Source organism: Hyperolius riggenbachi, chromosome 3 (assembly GCF_040937935.1).
Source record: "Hyperolius riggenbachi isolate aHypRig1 chromosome 3, aHypRig1.pri, whole genome shotgun sequence".
NCBI lineage: Eukaryota > Metazoa > Chordata > Amphibia > Anura > Hyperoliidae > Hyperolius > Hyperolius riggenbachi.
The window spans coordinates 488,995,216-489,015,783 of record NC_090648.1 but is presented as its reverse complement, the minus strand read 5'-3'; the positions used below and the strand labels follow the sequence as shown (position 1 = coordinate 489,015,783).

General features: G+C 44.9%; 1 protein-coding gene across 4 annotated transcripts in view; it reads right to left on the bottom strand.

Moving 5' to 3' along the window:
* Window positions 1-20,568, bottom strand: part of SCUBE1 (signal peptide, CUB domain and EGF like domain containing 1) — a 359,575-nt gene that overhangs the window by 164,728 nt on the left and 174,279 nt on the right. The window contains exon 1 of one of the 4 annotated variants that reach the window (XM_068278174.1): window positions 14,893-14,964. The exons of the other annotated variants lie outside the window; for them this stretch is intronic. The gene's annotated coding sequence lies outside the window, so the exon portion shown is untranslated. Of the gene's footprint in view, window positions 1-14,892; window positions 14,965-20,568 lie in introns of those variants that run through there. 4 annotated transcript variants of the gene reach the window in all.

Below are 20,568 nucleotides of genomic sequence, written 5' to 3'. Positions count from 1 at the left end.
GCTATAGCTGGGGTGGGGGGAGGGTAATAGCAAACAAGGCCCAAGTTATACTTACTCACTCCTAGGCCAAATGCCATGTGGCTCTTCTTACAGCTAGCCCCCCCCCCCCCTCCAATTCCATGTGGAGCTCCTACTTCTATGTGTAACGCCATCCAAAAAACGGGTTGATTCAATTAATCTGATCAGATAAGTTAGAGGGTTTTCACCCATTAGTGGACACGACCGATTGTTTCTGCTCCATAATAACGATGATCGGAAATGTTAATGGCCACCTTTACATGGATTATAAATTGAGTTTTTTTTCTATGTTGCCGTCACTTCATGTAAGTAGTAAAAATCTGACGGATCTGTCAGGTTCTGAACCAGTCCATCTCCTTATGGTTGATTCTCAGCATTTCCTTTATTCTTTACTTTTCTCCCCGGAAAGGATCTGTCACCCAGCCTCCCTACTCACTGAACACTACAGGGTGGGCCATTTATATGGATACACCTTAATAAAATGGAAATGGTTGGTGATATTAACTTCCTGTTTGTGGCACATTAGTATATGTGAGGGGAGAAACTTTTCAAGATGGGTGGTGACCATGGCGGCCATTTTGAAGTCAGCCATTTTGAATCCAACTTTTGTATTTTCAATAGGAAGAGGGTCATGTGACACATCAAACTTATTGGGAATTTCACAAGAAAAACAATGGTGTGCTTGGTTTTAACGTAACTTTATTCTTTCATGAGTTATTTACAAGTTTCTCTTTGTTTACAGCCATTGACATGTCGCCAAGATTAACACGTGAGGAGCAGATAGAAATTGTGTTGATTTCTGGTGAACGCAGTAACCAGGTCATTGCAGCTACAGTTAGCAAACTGCTTGCTAAGTTTCGTGAAACTGGTTCAGTGTTGGATTTGCCAAAATGTGCATGCATGAAATCTGTCACTAATGAAGAACCATCAGTGACTGTCCTACCTTCATTCAGCAAGAACCCACAGCGTAGCACTCGCCGCATGTCACTGGAGAGTGGCATCAGTTGAACATCCCTTCGGCGGATATTAGCTACTCACAAATGGCACCCTTACAAACTCCAGCTACTGCAGCAGTCGGGGATTTTATCTTGGCTGATAAGAAGCAATCTGAACAGTAAATAATGAAACAGAGAGCAGGGTAGGTGTTTCCGCTAATGTTCCCACTGATATATATGGTAAAATACACGAGAGTGCTTCGTCTCTGGTTCACTTTAAAGAGAGACTGAAGCGAGAATAAATCTCGCTTCAGACCTCAGAGTTAGCAGGGGCATGTTTGCCCCTGCTAAAACGCCGCTATAGCGCGGCTTAACGGGGGTCCCTTCACCGCCAAATCCCCCTCCGTAATGCGGGGGAGCGCTTCCTGGTTGGGGCAGGGCTAACCGCCGCAGCCCTGCCCCACGCGTGTCTGTCAGCGCGTATCTCCGCCTCTCCCCCGCCCCTCTCAGTCTTCCTTCACTGAGAGGGGCGGGGGAGAGGCGGCGATGCGCGGCTGATAGACGTGACTGGAGGCAGGGCTGCAGCCGTTAGCCCTGCCTCCAGGAGCGACCAAGTCTGCGACCAAGTGTCGCAGTGGGGGGTTTGGGTGGTCAGGGGACCCCCGTTTAGCGGCGCTATTGCGGCGGTTTAGCAGGGGCACACGTGCCCCTGCTAACTATGAGCTCTGAAGCGAGATTTATTCTCGCTTCAGAGTCTCTTTAAGTGACAGTGATATAGGAACAAATGTACGTCTTATACGTATTTTACACTTTTTTCCGATAGCGTTTATTTAAATTACAAAGTGTGGTTTGCCTTCTTAAAACAGAAGGTATTTGCGATAATTCAGATTTAAGTGTGTAATTGTGGACACCCACAATGCACCACTGCTGAATATGCAAATTATCTCTTTATGATCTGAAGCCAGGCTTGCATCCAGAACCGCTGGTGTATAGCAAGCCTATAGCTTTTACAGAGCCACATCAACCCATCATGCAGACAGCCTGTTTCGGACCGTTGGTGATCCTCAGTGCATGGCAGAGATTGATATGACTCTATGGGATCAAGGCTTGGACCAGAACAACAGAATACCCAAATGTACATCCTAATACATTGATTAAAAGTTCTGTATTGACAGTAAAGTCACCCTTTAATGCTATTTCAGGCCACAGGGAGGCAACTTTCTCCATGAAGGATCAGGATTGACGTAGGACAGACTTGGGGTTGATGAAGAAGACATTTGGCTGGTGACAGATCTCTTTTAAATCCCCTCGTATCATTAATAGAATGCTGCAATGACAAATGAATGATCTCTATTAAGAGCAAATTCCAGAGGAAATAAAATAGTTGATGAATGTCATTCCTGGTCCTCAGTGGGATAGCACGGCACGGAGATGCGACCTTCCATCTGAAAGGCTTTTCTGGGAAGCGCAGTCAATAGTTCAGACAAACCGCAGCCCGGCCATAAAACGTCCCCATTAAGATCTCAGAACTTTTTTTTTTTCTTTTTTTTTTGAAGGCACAAATCCATCAGAAATATTTATTTAAAAAGTAAAAGGTTAAACAAATAGAGTTAAAGTACAGATAGGGGCTAAGAATTAAACCGTGCTGCTTACATTTGGAGAGCAGAAGACAGATTGTGGGAAATTTATCAGAGCCGCTCGCCAGGCTTCTGCCACTGGATTCCTTCCGTAGGGAGCAGCGCCGAGACAGTCGTCAAGTCGTTGCTCCGCAGCATGGCCGCCTTTCAGTAGGATAGTAAAAACGTTTAAAATGTTCGGGATGCGGTGGTGGACCAGCCAGCCCAAAACAGACACAAGTACTGTCGGTTAAGTGGTAAACAATTTATTCATATACTCCAAAGACAAGTTGCAACGTGTTTCGCAGGCAAAATCCCGCTTCCTCGGGCAATAAACAACAGGAGCAATACACAGCACGGAGACCAAAATATGCTTGGCACCTCTGTCTCCACCACCGCATCCCGAACATTTTAAATGTTTTTAGTGACTTTTATCCTACTGGCGCCTCTGTACATCTCTACGTATCAACATTTCCACCCTTGGTGGAAGGGTGTTATACCCTCTTTTCCCCTATCCACAGAGAGCGACGTCTTAATCCTGAGTGGGGACAGGTTTGTTCTCCCCACCTGCCTTTGCAGTGGTTGCCTTGGAGGTAACCCTGGTTGTAAGTATATTACTTACATCTTACATTACTTCCTCCTTCTTCCAATACATACTACACTATATTGGGCTCTCGTTTTTTATCTTTAAGCCTTTCAGTAGGAAGCCATCTTTGGCCCCGGGAGTCAGCCAGGCCAGGGGGCAGCCTCTGGTATTAAAGGAACCTGAAGTAAGAGGGACATGGAGGCTGCCATATTTATTTCCTTTTAAACATGTACTGGAGGTGGGGGATACTGAATACTGAAGACACACCTGGCTTCCTATACTGGAGGAGGGACACCCTAATACTGGGGTTACATTTGACTACCTATACTGGGGGAGGGGGATACTTAATACTAAAGGCACACCTGAGTCGGGCTCTTCTGCGCATGTGTGGCCCAGCCACACGCGCCCACTGTGTTCACGTCACCCCCATCATCTGAGGTTCTCTTTAATGCTGGGGGGGCACACTTGGCTACCAATTCTAGGGAGGGACGTACCTAATACTGGGAGCACGTCTGGCTACCTATACTGGAGAGGGGCTACCTAATAGTGGTGGCACATCTGGCTACCTACAGTGCTGCCCATAATTATTCATCATACCCCTGGCAAATTTTGATTTAAAGTTACTTTTATTCAACCAGCAAGTAATTTTTTTTTGGGCGGGAAATGACATAGGTGTCTCCCAAAAGATAATAAGAGGCATTGTTGTGGAAAAAAAAAAACATGCTTTTATTTACATTTGAGCAAAAAAGTGTCCAGTCCAAAATTATTCATACTCTTCACAAGCTGTTACAGTCTGTGGGAAAATCTTAAATTCTATACCATTACAAATAGTCCAAGCTATTCTAAAGCATCCTAATTACCGTATTTTTCGGAATATAAGACGCACTTTTTCTTCCCCAAAACTGGGGAGGAAAAGTGGGTGCGTCTTATATTCAAAAGGTACGGTTTTGGGTCCCAGAATATACTCACCTGATCCTGCCGCCGCGCTCCTCTCCTCCATCTGCGGTAATCCGAGGCTGCCCGATCATCCAGATTCATGTCTTCTGTATCATGAGGCTTCCCATTCCTTAAGGATGCAGCTCTTTGGCGTCCCATCCGCCGCGTTCCTCATCGCTGCAGTCTCGGTATACAGACTGCAGCCTCCCTGTTCTAGGCATTCCTCTGCCCGATACTCTTCCTAGTTACCGCGTCATAGGCACTTCCTGGTTACAGTGCCTCTTCTGTGTGACCCACAGAACACGTGCGCCTGACGTCACGTGCGCTGTAACCAGGAAGTGCCTATGACGCTTTAACTAGGAAGAGTATCGGCAGAGGAACGAGTACACCGGAAGGCTGCAGTCTATATACCGAGACTGCAGCAATGAGGAACGCGGCGGATGGGACGCCAAAGAACTGCATCCTTAATGAGTGGGAAGCCTCATGATACAGAAGACATGAATCTGGATGATCGGGCAGCCTCGGATTACCGCTGATGGAGGACAGGAGCGCGGAGGCAGGATCAGGTGAGACACAGCAGAGGTTAGTTAGTGAAGTGTAGCATAGTGTAGTGTCGTTGGTGGGGGGGCAGAAGGGGTTAGTTAGTGAAGTGTAGTGTAGTTGGTGGGGGCAGCATAGGTTAGTGAAGTGTAGTGTAGTTGGTGGGGACAGCAGAGGTTAGTTAGTGAAGTGTAGTGAGGTGTAGTTGGTGGGGGGCAGAAGGGGTTAGTTAGTGAAGTGTAGTTGGTGGGGGACAGAAGGGGTTAGTTAGTGAAGTGTAGTGTAGTTGGTGGGGACAGCAGAGGTTAGTTAGTGAAGTGTAGTGAGGTGTAGTGTAGTTGGTGGGGGGCAGAAGGGGTTAGTTAGTGAAGTGTAGTGAGGTGTAGTGTAGTTGGTGGGGGGCAGAAGGGGTTAGTTAGTGAAGTGTAGTTGGTGGGGGACAGAAGGGGTTAGTTAGTGAAGTGTAGTGTAGTTGGTGGGGACAGCAGAGGTTAGTTAGTGAAGTGTAGTGAGGTGTAGTGTAGTTGGTGGGGGGCAGAAGGGGTTAGTTAGTGAAGTGTAGTTGGTGGGGGACAGAAGGGGTTAGTTAGTGAAGTGTAGTGTAGTTGGTGGGGACAGCAGAGGTTAGTTAGTGAAGTGTAGTGAGGTGTAGTGTAGTTGGTGGGGGGCAGAAGGGGTTAGTTAGTGAAGTGTAGTGAGGTGTAGTGTAGTTGGTGGGGGGCAGAAGGGGTTAGTTAGTGAAGTGTAGTGAGGTGTAGTGTAGTTGGTGGGGGGCAGAAGGGGTTAGTTAGTGAAGTGTAGTGTAGCTGGCCAGTGTAGCCTAGATGGGGACATTTTAAAGGGGAGTAGGTTGGTAAGACGCCCCTGCACCAAAGACGCATCTAGGTTTAGTTAATTTTTTTTCCTGATTTTTGCAATCTAAAACTAGGTGCGTCTTATATGTCGGAGCGTCTTATATTCCGAAAAATACGGTACCCTGATTAATTGAGAACATCTGTTTTAATCAACTCAACAGGAGAAAAACGGCAGCTCTCTGCAGTTGGTTTGTGGACAGTCATGAAGTCATGGCTAAGACAAAGGAGCTCAGTGAGGACCTGCGCCTGCGCATTGTGGCTGCTCACCAGTCAGGAAAGGGCTACAAGGCAATTTTTAAATGTTTACACGTTCCAGTGGTGACAGTGCAAAGTATTATTAAAAAAATATAAGATGTTCCGCACTGTGGAAAATCTCAGAGGATGAGGACGGAAGTCAAAAGTGACACCTGTGCTGGCCAGGAGGATAGCGAGAGGTGAAAAAGAATCCAAGGATCACCACCAACGCCATCATGGTGAATCTGGGCTCTGCTGGTGGCAATGTCTCAAGGCAGACAATCTAATGGACACACTGCTGGGTTCCACTGATGCAGACCAAGAAGGACGCCACTTCTCTAGATAAGGCACACAAAAGCTTGCTTGGCCTTTGAATGTTTATCTGGACAAAGAAAAAGAAGACTTCTGGTGTTCTGTGTTATGGTCAGATGAAACAAAAATTGAATTGTTTGGTCACAATGATGTTTCCTTCATTTGGCGTAAAAAAGGAGAAGCCTTCAAAACAAAGAACACCATCCCCGCTGTCAAACATGGTGGTGGGAACCTAATGCTTTGGGGGTGTTTTTCAGCCCATGGACCAGGGAACCTAAACACAGTAAATGGCACCATGAAAAAAAGAGAAATACATGAGGATTCTCAACGACAACATCATGCAGTCTGCAGAGAAACTTGGCCTTGGGCACAAGTGGACATTTCAGCATGACAATGACGTAAAACACACAGCAAAAGTGGTGAAGAAATGGTTAGCAGACGACAACATTAACGTTCTAGAGTGGCCCAGCCAGAGTCCTGACTTGAATCCAATTGATAATCTGTGAAGGGAGATAAAGATCAGGGTGATTGCAAGAAGACCCTCCAACCTGAAAGATTTGGAGCTCATTGGTAAAGATGAATGAGCAAAAATATCTGTGGAGCCATACAAAAAGTTTATAGGAAGCGTTTGATTTCTGTAATAGCCAATAAAGGCCTTTCTATAGATTATTGAGAGGGGTATGAATAGTTTTGGACTGGACACTTTTTGCTCAAATGTAAATAGAAACTGATGTTTTTTCCACAATAATGCCTCTTGTACATCGTCTTATTATACTTTGGAAGACACCTATGTCATTTCCTGTCAAAAAATTACTTGCTGGTTGAATAAAAGTAACGTTAAAGAGGAGCTGTCAGCCATACTATCTCAGAAAAAACATACAAACACATTTATAAGTAGACAAATGCTTACTCTACTTATATAACATATGTATTGCACTGCCCACTGTAACGATCGGTGTCAGCACGCAGAGAGAATCTGATTATTGGTGATCTGCAGTATCACCAAGAATGCAGATATATACCTGATTATGGATGATCTGCAGAATCACCAATAATACAGATATAGTACTAACCTCTGGACACCTGTATGTAATCGTGAGTGTTTGGTGTAACAGTATGAATTTGAGTAATGCACCTGCTGAGCAGGTGATTTTAGGCAGTATGGGCAATACTGCTCTTAGAGAGTACAGAAACCTCCCAGCAGCCTCAGACTCTCCAAGGGGTGGAGTCAGGCTGAAGGTAGGAAGGACCAGAGAGTGAGTGACACCTGAAGGTGGATGTCACTGACAGATCTGGAGACTATCTCTTAAGGGGAGAGATAGCTCTCGAGGTCGAGCAAGCCAGTTCGGCAACACACGGACAGACAAAGTACAAAGACAGAAAGCTGATTCGGTATCCAAGACAGGCAGGGGTTGGCAACGGAATATCAGATATGCGTGGTACCGAATCAGAGAGCAGAGGAATAGTCAGGAAAGCAATAGGTCACAACAAATATCAAAAAATGCCTAGTCTTGGGTGTGAGGCCCGTGGTCTCTACACCCTGGAACTAGTCTCATGTATAACAGAATGATAACACAAGTTCCCTAGTCTTGGGTGTAAGGTCCGTGGTCTCTACACCCTGGAACTAGTCTGAAATATAACAGAATGATAACACAAGTTCCCTAGTCTTGGGTGTGAGGTCCGTGGTCTCTACACCCTGGAACTAGTCTGAAGTATAACAGAACGATAACAATAGAAGTAATCTGGCTTAGTGTGAATTCCCAGGTCCTCCTGGTTCAAACACACTCTTGGATCTGACTAAGGTCTGAGTGCTTCCACGTAGTGTTCGCAATGGCAGACAACTTGTGAGTGGCCAGCAGTAACTATATATAGAGCAGCGCTCTCTGGCGCCACCCCTAAGTGATGAACCAATGGTTACCAGCTCTGAGGTCAGCTGACCAGCCTGGTCAGCTGATCCCTCCTTGGCCATCATAAAAGTTCTGCCTCTCAGCGTATTCCTGAACCTATGTGCACTAACAGACTCAGCCACACCAGATGCACGCTGCTGCGTGCAACCCGCCGTGCTGGACGCGGAACCAGCCGCCTTGCTGTCTATACATGCAGCGGCTTTTCCGCGTTCTTTCAGATTATCAGACGCACGCTTCCGCATGCAAATCGCCGCGCCGGACGCGGAATCAGCCGCCTTGCTATCAGCACGAGTGGCGGCTTTTCCGCTTTCTCTTTCACTCACGTTTTGATTTTAGTGATTTTTCTACAGTACAAAAAGAGCGAAAATCCTTCTTAGCATTTCCCATTTTAGGTGTGGCTATTTTGAAGCCAATCCTGATGTCATTTCCTCCCTTACTCTCCTCTGCCTGCTTTGCCCTTCACTATAGAAAGTGCATTATCTTAGCATGAGAAATATTGGCCAATCAGAGAGGAACAGAGGTGTGGGAGGGGAAAACAGGAGGGAAAAAGGCTTCAACCAATCAGGCTGCATTAGTTAAGTCTGAGGGGAACTAGAGAAGCAGAAAATGACAACCCAGCATGCCCTGCAACTTCCTTTTTGTGTACCAAATTTTGTGTGTACCAAATAAGAGTCAGGTAAACTGGGGAATGATCATTTATCAACAAGAAAAGTAATAGTGATTTTAACTTTTGGAGTGTCTGGTTTTCATCCTTATTACTTGTTTACCAGATAAAAATAAGTTACACTCTAAGTCAAAATTTGCCAGGGGTATGAATAATTATGAACAGCACTGTGTATTGAGGAGGAGGCTCCCCAGCTACGTGAACTGGGGGCCGAACTAAGACTAGCGGTGCATTTTGAATCCAGTACTGGCGGAGTGGGGAGGCATATCGGCTACCTGCACTTGCACGACCGCTCTGTCGAATTTAAGAACACTTATTTACCCACAAGACAAAAAGTTTGCCCACCCCTGGTCTGGAGGAAGGGATCGATTCTGCACCGAAAGAGGTGGAGGCCAGCCTGACATAAGTAAGTAGTCCTGCCCAACTTCTGTGGCTGTACAGACAGGAACAGTCATCTGCACCTTCCCAGCACCACCAAAATTCTATTTTTATTTTTTGTTTTACTTTTTGAAACACAACCAATAAACAGACCGCGGTTAAGCGCTCTGTTTCCACAACGGTTCATCGATATCAGAACCTCCAGGACGATGTGGGTTTATAAATATAGCAGGGGGCACTTTTTTTTTATGCCGGTATCATAAACACGAATCGGCGTACCGAAGTCAGATTTCCTGTTTTATAAAAGAGGAGCATGTTAGTTTACACTCGGGAGGCAGCCAAATGTATCTGAAAGTAAACACGGGACGCTTCGGCAAAAAATACTTCTATTCTTTCTGCAGTTTAGAACGAGGTGCCGTGACTGTGATTACATTTTCCACAGTCAGAGCTGATTGTGCCGCCTCTGCATTCTCCCAAGTAATCAGGAATCGCCGTGACAGGACCAACATGACTTTCCACTGAGCACAGCATTAAGAGGGACTCCGCCCTTACAAGACTGTATAGCACAGAAAAATCTCAGCTCATTAGTATACCTTTATTAAGGAAAGGTCTCGTCTCACCAACATGCTCAGGTTTTATGAAGTGGCGAGTGCACATTCGCCTCAATTCACTAAGGACAAATCGGTAAAATCATTTAGGTTTTCCAAATTCACTAAAGATCTTCAGAATCAGAATCAATTTTATTTCACCAAGTACAATGAATATGAGCAGTTTGTGAGTTTGCACCTACAAGGAATTTGTCTTGGCAGTTGCTTAACAAACACAAACAAAAACAATACAAGGACAGACAGTGTATATATTACAAGGACATTTATGCAAGTATAGTGGCAGTAAGCAATGTGAGAATTGTTCATTTACAGTTCTGTGCTGATTACTATCAAGTCCTAGCAGCTCTAATGTGGTTCAGCATTAAGTATGGCTACCGCTTGAGGAAAAAAGCGGTTCCTGTGTCTGCAGGTTTTGGTAGCGATTGACCGGAATCTTACTCCTGAAGGCATGTCCTTTTCACAAACGGATCATCAGGAGGCTCTGTATGGCTGATATTGTGATGAAACCCCTCCCACAGTGTGATGTCAGGACCATGGTCCTGGCAGTTTCCTGTCTGTGAACCTTGTTGCATTGTGGGAAATAGCTGTTTACAGCGGTTTCCAACTGCCAAAAAAGCAAGCAGCAGCTACATCACCTGCCAGCAGTAAAAATGTCACCATGTAATAAATGTTAGAATGTAAATCAGGAATTTAAAAGATTTCACAATGGGCAAACACTGACTAAATCATTTATACATAATTATTGTAAAAAATGAAGTGCTTTTTTATTACATTATTTTCACTGGAGTTCCTCTTTAAGCAATAAACCTGTAACTGCTTTGGACTGAAGGTGTGCGAAGTAGACTTTGTTTGATACTCTTTTGTATAAGAGTATACAGATTTTCACATCTAAAGGGATGCGCTTTACAGCGCTGCGTAATATGTTGGCGCTTTATAAATACAATAAATAAATAATAAAATAAATAAATAAAGGGATGCAAAAAAGTCTCATAAAATATCTCCTTCCTCTGCTCTGCCAGAGTGAAGTCCCGCCTTCTATGTTGTCGGACCAAATCAAGGTGAGAAGATGAACTGCATAGTTCTCCCTATTGGCTGCATGGCTCTCCCTTTTGGCTGCATGGCCCTCCCTATTGGCTGCATGGCCCTCCCTATTGGCTGCATGGCTCTCCCTATTGGCTGCATGGCTCTCCCTATTAGCTGCATGGCTTTCCCTATTGGTAGCATGGCCCTCCCTACTGGCAGCATGGCTCTCCCTATTGTCTGCATGGCTCTCCCTATTGGCTGCATGGCTCTCCCTATTGGCTGCATGGCTCTCCCTATTGGCTGCCTGTCAATGTTTCCGCATAGAGAGAGTGAGTTATCGACTGGTCAGAGCTGGAAGTAAATACTGAACGCTTTTGCTTGAGTGACCGAATGCTTTCATCTTTGTAAATTGCAATGATTGACATTTCTTGATGCATTTTTCACACAAATCAGTAATTAACATCACTAGTCGGTAATTTTAATTTTGTGTGCAGTAATAGGTTTAATGAATTGGAATTTGGGAAGGTGATGAGTAAAATCAGCTGTTTTCTGCATTACTAAATGCGGTAATGCTTAGTGAATTGAGGCAACTGAGATTATGGGACGGTCCTGGATGTAGAGTACTTGGACTTTGCACAGTCTTTTGACATTGTTCCCCACAATAGCTTGGTGCAGAAGCTGGGGCACCAACAGGGCCGGATTTGTACCTTTTACCGCCCAAGGCCTACTGTCACCAGCCGCCCGCCCCCCCCCCCCCCCCTCCGGGTCTACATGAAAAGGGCGCCGGTAAAAAAAGGTGCCTGGTGGAGCCCATATATATACCAACTTCGGCTACAGAAAAGGCGCCTGGTGTAGCCCATATAAACTTCGGCTACAAAAAAGACGCTTGGTGTAGCCCATATAAAAACTTCGGCTACAAAAAAAACAAGGCGCCTGGTGTAGCCCATATAAAAACTTCGGCTACAAAAAAACTCCGGGATGTGTTAATTACTATTCCCCCTCCAGGCCGCCATGGATAGTGGGGGAATGAAATAATTCGGCTTCCAGCGCTTGTAGCCCATATACAAACTTCGGCTAGAAAAAAACTCCGGGATGTGTTAATTACTATTCCCCCTCCAGGCAGCCATGGATAGTGGGGGAATGAAATAATTCGGCTTCCAGTGCTTGTAGCCCATATACAAATTTCGGCTAGAAAAAAACTCCGGGATGTGTTAATTACTATTCCCCCTCCAGGCCGCCATGGATAGTGGGGGAATGAAATAATTCGGCTTACAGTGCTTGTAGCCCATATAAAAACTTCGGCTACAAAAAAAAGTCAATAATATGGGCTACAGAGGGGCACCTTACTGTAGCCGAAAAAAATATGGGCTACAAAGGGGAGCCCGCTTGTAGCCGAAAACCTTGTAGCCGAAAAAATATGGGCTACAAAGGGGAGCCCACTTGTAGCCTATATCAAAACTCAGGCGCCCTTTTCTACACCTTGTAGCCCATATTTCCAGAAATAACATTGATGTCTATGGCGGCGCCCTTTTCATACAGGCAGCTCAGGCGCCCTTTTCAACCGATTCCCCCCCCCCCCCCCCCTCCTTTACAACATCTCCACAGCCCCAAACTTACACTTTCTGCTAAGCAAAAAGTCTTATGCTGGGAATACACGATGCGTTTTTGCGTTCGTTTTTGCCGTCGTTTTTGCTTTCGATCGATTCTACTCTCGATTCACTGCTCGATTCCCCTCTGGATTCCTTATCTTTTCTTATCAATTACATTCACTTGATTGAGGAGAATCGAAACGAAAGTAGAATCGACCAGATCCAACAGGTTGGAATTTATCTATCGAACCCATCTATCTAAAGTAAAAACTTAACATGTATTCCCAGCATTAGTCTTAACCTGGCACAAAATACAAAAAATACTTAACAGATTCTCTCGGTGCCCACTGTTCCTGCCCTGGGACCCTCTGAACATATTCAGACCCCTCACTGCTGCCTGGGACCCTCATCTACACTGTGGCTGCAACACTCCCATCTGTGTGCAATCATACTGGATCTACACAATAATGGTCCGCACATGCCCAGTAGCTCAAAGCCTTTAGTGCATGTCTGTTTCCTCTGTGCACAAGTGACTTTGTGCTAATTAGAATGTGAGTGCCATACTCATGCGTGCCCAGTATAGCTGCACTTGTACATGGGAGTGCAGCCATGAAAAAAAAATAGGGTCCTGTGCAGCAAATTGGGGCTGAATATGTTCATGACCCTCAGTATAGGTAGCCAGATTCTGTCCACCCCCTTAGTATAGGTAAACAGATGTCCCCACCCCTTTTTTAGTATAGGTGGTCACATGTTAACACCCCCCCCCCCTCGCCCTCCATTACTATAGGCAGACAGATGCTGTGTGTCTCCCCCCCTGCCCTTTAGTAAAGGTGGTCCGATGTTGTACCCCTTTGCCCCCTCACTGTAGCTATCCAGATGTGGTCCCCCCTTTTGTATAGGTAGTCAGAACCTGCCCCCCCTTCACAGTAATATAGGTAGTCAGAGGCTTCCCCCCCTCAGAATAGGTAGCCAGATGCCATGCCCCCCCCTCCCTTTAGTATAGGTAGTCAGATTCTGTCCCCCTTTGCCCCCAGTATAGGTAGCCAGTAGCCGTGTCCCCCCCCCCCCCTTTAGTATAGGTAGTCAGATTCTGTCCCCCTTTGCCCCCAGTATAGGTAGCCAGTAGCCATGTCCCCCCCCCTTTAGTATAGGTAGTCAGATTCTGTCCCCCCTTGCCCTCCAGTATAGGTAGCCAGCCCACCCCCTTTAATATAGGTAGTCACATTCTGTCCCCCCTTGCCCCCCAGCATAGGTAGCCAGTAGCCATGTGTCCCCCCCCCCTTTAGTATAGGTAGTCAGATTCTGTCCCCCCTTGCCCACCCCCCCCAGTATAGTTAGTCAGACGATGCTGCAACTCCCCCCCCCCCCCCCCAGTATCATTAGTGAGACGATGCTGCAACTCTTCCCCCCCCCCCAGTATAGTTAGTCAGACGATGCTGCAACTCTCCCCCCCCCCCCCCCAGTATAGTTAGTCAGAGGATGCTGCAAATCTTCCCTTACCTCCCCCCCCCCCCCCCCCGAGCTTGGCCACCAGATGCGCTATCCCCTGCCAACTCCCCCCCCCCCCCCCCCGCGCAGGGGCCTATGCGGATGTTTTCTCCCTCCCCAAACCCCGAGAGAGAGCGGAAACAGCAGTGTAACATAAACATACCTCTCCAGACTTCCAGCGCTGCCACCGAAGTTTCCTCTGTCAGCCGCTGCCTTGCATCTCTCCCTCTCCTGCTAGCGTCTCCTGTCATGTGACTCACCGGTAACTTGCCAGCGAGTCACATGTGAGAGACGCCAGCAGGAGAGGAAGAGATGCAAGGCGGCGGCTGAAAGAGGAAACTGGGATGGGATTTCTGATTTTGTTGATGTTTCTGCTGTTTTGGTGCAATTTTTTTTTTTTTTACATTTTGAATTTGACATTTGAAGCCTAGCGTGTGCAGCTGGGAGGGGTAATCAGGACACAGGATAGTTGGAACTGTCTCCTGCTCCTTGTCACCTCCTTTCAACCAAAAAGATGGCTGCCCCCATGACAAAGATGGCTGCCCCCATGACAAAGATGGCTGCCCCCATGACAAAGATGGCTGCCCCCATGAATCACAAACATTTGCCTGTTCTTTTAAAACAGGGTGGGTAAGAGATTATATTACCTATCTATTCTAATTAACATAACTAATGTAACTTGATGACAGTATGTTTGTTTAGGCCGAAGTTCCCCTTTAAGTTTCCCCTTACTAAAGAGAACTCTTGTCAATGGAATGCCAAGAGCCACATGAGTAACCTCACATTTACACGCTGCTCAGGACTCTGCATAGGGAAGAAGACGCTCGGAGAGGTGAGTGAGCTGCCCTTCCATCATCAGGCGCCTACAGTGCCTTATGGTAAATCCGGCCCTGAGTATACTACTCCCTCTGTATAAATCAATTGTGAGGCCACATCTGGAGTATGGGATACAGTTTTGTGAACCCCACACTATAGGAAAGATATTAACATACTTGAACATGTACAAAGACGGGCAACTACATTAATCAGGGGGGTTAATCAGAAACCACACCCCCTAACAATGTGATAGGTTAGTGTATATATATATATATATATATATATATATATATATATATATATATATATATATATATATATATATATATATATACATATACACACACACACACACACACACACACAAACCGGTACATGACATATTTACATAGAAGTACGAAGTAAGGCGCAAGCCGAAAAGCTCTGATCCGACATATGCAGAGGGAGATACTGGTAGCTTGGCAGTTGGAAACAGTTGTTATTTCCCACAATGCAACAAGGTTCCCACAGTGTGAGAGAGGTCCGGGGCCCCTGGCCATCGTGCGAACCAATCGTGTGTTTTTAAACTTTTTTTTTCAGCTCTAGGACATGGCAGAGAGGTGAGCGGTTAGGGAGGGACCCCTGTGGGAGGAATGCCTGCACGGGGCGGTCCTGCTAGCGACGCAATCTTGCGATTTGCGTCCAACTGAAGCCTCCCACCTGAATGCTAATGGCTGCTAGATGTGGTATGGCAGGTAAAGGGTGTATGACAGTGCATCCTGATTGGCTGATGAGCACCTGCTGACGACTTAAATGTAGCTGCATGCATGTATTGCTGTGTTCTATTGCTTGTGTGTGTCAAATCCCACAGTGTGTTGTCAGGACCTAAGTCCTGACATCACACTGTGGAGGGGGGGGGGGGGGTTATTTCATCAAAATATCAGCCACACAGACCCCTCTGTTGATCTATTTGAGAAAAGGTAAAGATGTCTCGTGGGAAGGGGAGGGGGACCAGCTACTGATTGGGATGAAATTCAATCCTTGGTTACAGTTCCTCTTTAATGTCCCTTGTTCACTTGTATCTATCTTTACTACGCAGCAGTAAAACAAACATGTTTTCTAGATACAAAACCTACCAATAAAACTAGCAACAATAATTTTCACAAGTCAAACATTTATTTGCAATACTTCATGTTTTCCAGATCTGAATATAACTTTTTATTTAGAGTTAAATCTACTTATAGATAAATATACTATACCTTTCTTTTAAACCTGCCACGTTTCTAAAGGTTCTATTACAAGTTAAGATGGTCAAAGAGAATACATAAAAATCTTATGCAAATTGCCTGCAGCTTGGAAATGGACCAATCAAAATTCAGCAGGAAGTGTAGCTGACTGGCACAATTCCAACTAGCTTTTCATTTGTACAGAAGCTGGAATTATTACCATCTAAATTTGTTATCTCTGATCACAATACAAAAAAAAAACTAAAAAGGAACAAAGCTATCATTCAATATTATTCATGAATAAGACCCACAATTTATTACCACTGCTTATTTTTTTTTAACAACACTGCTGTCTTATTATTAGCTTTATTTATAAAGCACTAACATATTACGCAGCGATGTACAATAATAATTTTCATAGGATGTGAAATTCAAAGAGGCCCTGTAGTGACCTATAGTAGACTGTAGTAAATCATTCAGGATACCCACTTCTATGTTAATTTTCCTGGTTTCTGCATCAGATACACTTCCTATATCTATATATTGCTGTATATTGGTATGTATCCCGACCCTCCCAGTGATGCTTAGCCCAGGCTGCTTAGTTATGCTATGTGGAGCCCCCCTCCCCTCAAGCATTCTGGGAGACCAGACATATTTTGTACTGGCTTTGGATTACGATTGGGTTGGTATCTGGAAACTAGTGTGGAGTATAAATGATAGAGATTGTGGAGGGCTTTGTAAGTTATGCTGGGGATACACGGTACGTTTCTGTACCGTGTATCGTCCAGCTGATCCGGCCAGCTGATAATATTCAGCTGGCCCGATCATGCCGCTCGACCCGCGGCCGCTCAATTCCCGCCGGCGGACAATGGCAGGGAATCGAGCGGCTGATAAGGACCGCCGGCGGGGACGAGCGGCAATCGATCCGCGGGAAGCGGCTGGGGTCGATCCAGCGGCTAATCGAGCCGCCGGTCGACCCGTCTATGCCCAGCATTAGAGTTAAGTGTTTGAACTGGTTAATCTGGGTAATTGGTAGCCAATGAAGAGCTTGACAGAGAGGAGCAGCAGAGGAAGAGCGAGAAGAAAAATCAATGAGATGAGCAGCTGAGTTCAGTACAGATTGGAGCAGGGCCAGTTGGTAGTCCAGTCCACAAAGTAGTATGTTACAATAGTCCAGATGAGATATTATTAGAGCATATACTATTTATATTTTATTTACTTCTTTATTTATTGTATTTATAAAGCGCCAACATATTACGCAGCGCTGAACATTAGTTTAGGTTACAGACAATATTTAGGGGTGACATACAGCAAAATGACAACACAGGAATACAAGAAAGATCAGATCATGCAGCACAGTATGAGTACAAGGTAATGCTTAGTCAGTCACTGGAGGGGAGCATGGAGATTAGGCAAGTTAGGTTCAAGTTAGGTCCCAGAGGTAGGGGACCAGAGTTCAGCTGTGGGTTTAGAGCACTTGTGAGGGGTAGTAGGCCAGAGTGAAAAGGTGAGTTTTGAGGGCTTTCTTGAAGATGTTGAAGGAGGGGGCTGCCCTAATGGGTGGAGGTAGGGAGTTCCATAATGTTGGAGCAGCTCTTGAGAAGTCCTGGGGGCGTGCATGGGACTGGGTGATGCGGGGGGCGGTTAGGCGAAGTTCATTGGAAGAACGGAGTGAGCGGCTAGGTGTGTACCTCTGAGTAAGATCGGAAATGTAGGTTGGACAGGTTTTGTGGGCAGATTTGTAGGTCAGACACAGTATCTTGAATCTGATTCTGGATTGGATAGGAAGCCAGTGGAGGGATTAAAGGAGGGGATCCACCGTTTAAGTTGTGTCCTGAGTAAGAAAAGGTCAGATGCGAGATATATTTTTGAGTTGGAGATGACAGGAGCTGGTTAGAGAGTGAATGTGAGGAATAAAAGAGAGAGAGAGGCGTCAATTATTACCCCTAAGCACCGTGCTTTGAGAACCAAAGTTATAGGGGTATTTCGAGAACATATTAAGACTGGAATAAGAAGAAGAAAATGCAGGACTTGGGTTGATGTTTTTACGTGCTCTCTATTGAACTCTTTTTGCTAAAATCCTACTGCAGCTGGCAAGTTCCTTTTGGGCGATGAGGAAAAACTTCACTCCTGGTTATGCCACCTTCATTTTATAATTATTACCAGCTCCGTTTGCTTCTAGAAACTTCTACTTTTCTAAAAAAAAAGTTATGAAATCTACTTTTATGTAAATCATCTCATAAAAATAGCGTTGTTTATGCAAAGTGATGTTTTAAGTCGTGAATATTGCACGATCTTCCTGTCCTCTCTAATCTTGCCAGGTTCTTCTGTTCTTTTGGGCAACTTTCAACTTTGCTTAACAGCTGTGATGGAAAGCATCTCAGGACAAGCAGAGTGGTGCCAAATTACACTGACTGTGTTTACAAAAAACTCAACTCCAAAAAGCTGTGTTTTGTCCAACACCCTTTATTTTAAGATGTTCTGAAAGCGGCCACTTCATAGTCCACTTGGAAAGACACCTCCTCAAGCATCGAGGCTCCTCTCCAAAGCTCGAACCTCTCCAGCTATCCAACATCTTACCATTTCTGACTTAGTGCCTTACAATGACCAAAATTAACTTCAATTAACCGTAAAACCAAAGCAGAAAAAAAAAAACAAATAATAATGCCATTAAAAATAACTGCAAAAAGTTGTGATGTAAAAAAAATTGGAGACAAAATCTATTACAGGGCTTGAAAATGGAAACATGCAAACATTCTCAGCAGATTTCTACGGCTTATAAATACAGCTGTTTGCTTTGTTTTCTTGCAGTGTGGATGAAATCCGTGTTTATATAGCTCTCCATTCTTGTCAATCACTGGCCTCATCTCCTGCCAAGTTCACCGCAGGCAGTAATACAAAGCAACAGAAGCCCTGGGGAAGAATGAGGAGTCTGTGGAGCAGCAATGACTGACACATGGGGGAGCCAATAGTGTCAAAACAGATGAGAAACGTTCAACTCAGAGGCTATAGGTTACTTGTTCTTACTTTGTTCGGTTCGCCAAAGTACAAATCAGCATCACGTAGCTGTAGTCTATATACTGAAATTATACAACCTTTCCATCTCAGCAGCGTAGGTAGCTATTACAAACCCTGATGAGTCCCACTGATAGTGGTAACAGTAGGAGGTGCCCTTTGTTTTTTGAGTTGTTTTGCGATTGAGTATATATGCATATGAATAACGGTGTTCGCCTACCTTATTTAAGGAGACTTCCACTTTTGTAAAAGGTATATTTATTATAATAGTACCAAGCACTGCAGACAACGCGTTTCGCGTCTCAAACCGCTTCCTCAGGTCAAATGGGGTGCTTACTCAGACTGACAGAGCTTCTGGGCGGCACTTCCCCACATACACGATCAAGTGGTTGCCTCTTTAAGCAACCTACTTTTGTGAGTAGTACTACTTTTATTTCTTAGACCATTTATCCTGAGATAATACACCACAAGGGCTCCCGGTGTTCCTGTGTTTTTTTCTTTACGTCCACACAGTTACCAGAGTCCCACTGATAGGCTGGATCAGAAGCCCAACCGTGCCCTGTCCCGTACATGCCATGTTTCCTATCGCCCAATACAACAACCATTCAATAAAAGCCATGCCTCCTCCTGTCCATTATATGCTTCCTATTGCCCCATACAATAACCGTTCCATAACAGCCATGCCCCTTTCCACCCAAGCCAAGTTTCATTCCAAGCAATAATCCTTCTGTGCACCCTCAAATCCATGGCATGCCGCCAATCACCCCATACCACAACTCTTCCATAACAGCCAAGCCCCCTCCCATACATGCCATGCCTCCAATCTCCCCATACCACAACCTTAACATAACAACCATGTCCCCTCCCACTGATGCCATGTTTCTTATCACCCTATATCACAACCTTTCCATAACAGCCATACCTCTTCCCCCCCATCCCAGCACTCCTATCACCCCATACAACAACCCTTCCATAACAGCCATGCCCCCTCCCAGACATGCCATGCCTCCTGTCTTGCTTGCTGTTGGCTTCAAAGGCATTTTATTTGTAAGATGAGAAAATATCACTTAGGAGAAAATTTAGGAGAAAAAGTGGATTGAATAAGGGCCAAAGACAGAGGATAATTCTCATATATTTTACATTGAGCTGTATACTGCTGTCGTGGTTTACTGCAAGTTTCCCAAAAAGATATAGGCGATGTCATCAAAACTTGAAAGATAATATTTGATGGCCTTCAGATAAAAAAAATAGCTTGTATAATAATGATCAAGGCTGTGCAGATTTTGTACTAAACTGAAGGTACAGTTAAAGTTACCTTTAAAGCAAAATTAAATTAAAAAGAAAAAAAAAAAACTTAACTTTTCTGCCCATACAATTATCCTACTTGCTTTTGTCCAAAAGTAATGTCATCCGTGTGAAAATCAGAAGTCATCCCAGCTCAGACTACAGCAGGGCTGGCAGCTACCAGTGCATAGATGTTTTATATTATTGAATTCAATCAGAAATATCTTTAGTGAGAAAAACTCTCTCCCCTTTATTTAAAGTAACACTCCATCCTGCAGAGAAAATTGCTATAGTCACTCAGTCTAATCAGCTGCAACTACCAATCAAATGATGGTCTGAGAAGGCGGTGGCATATTACTGACAAACATATGAGCAAAGTGAAACACAGTCTACTAATTTTTTCAGTAACTTTCTATGAAATAATGGTTTGTGCCTAGAAACTCTAAGGGCCCATTCACACTTGTGCGTTTTCAGAGCGATTTCAGCTTTGCTGAAAATCGCTAGCGATTTGAAAAACCTGTGCACAATGAAAGTGTATGGAAGTGTTCTCATCTAAGCGT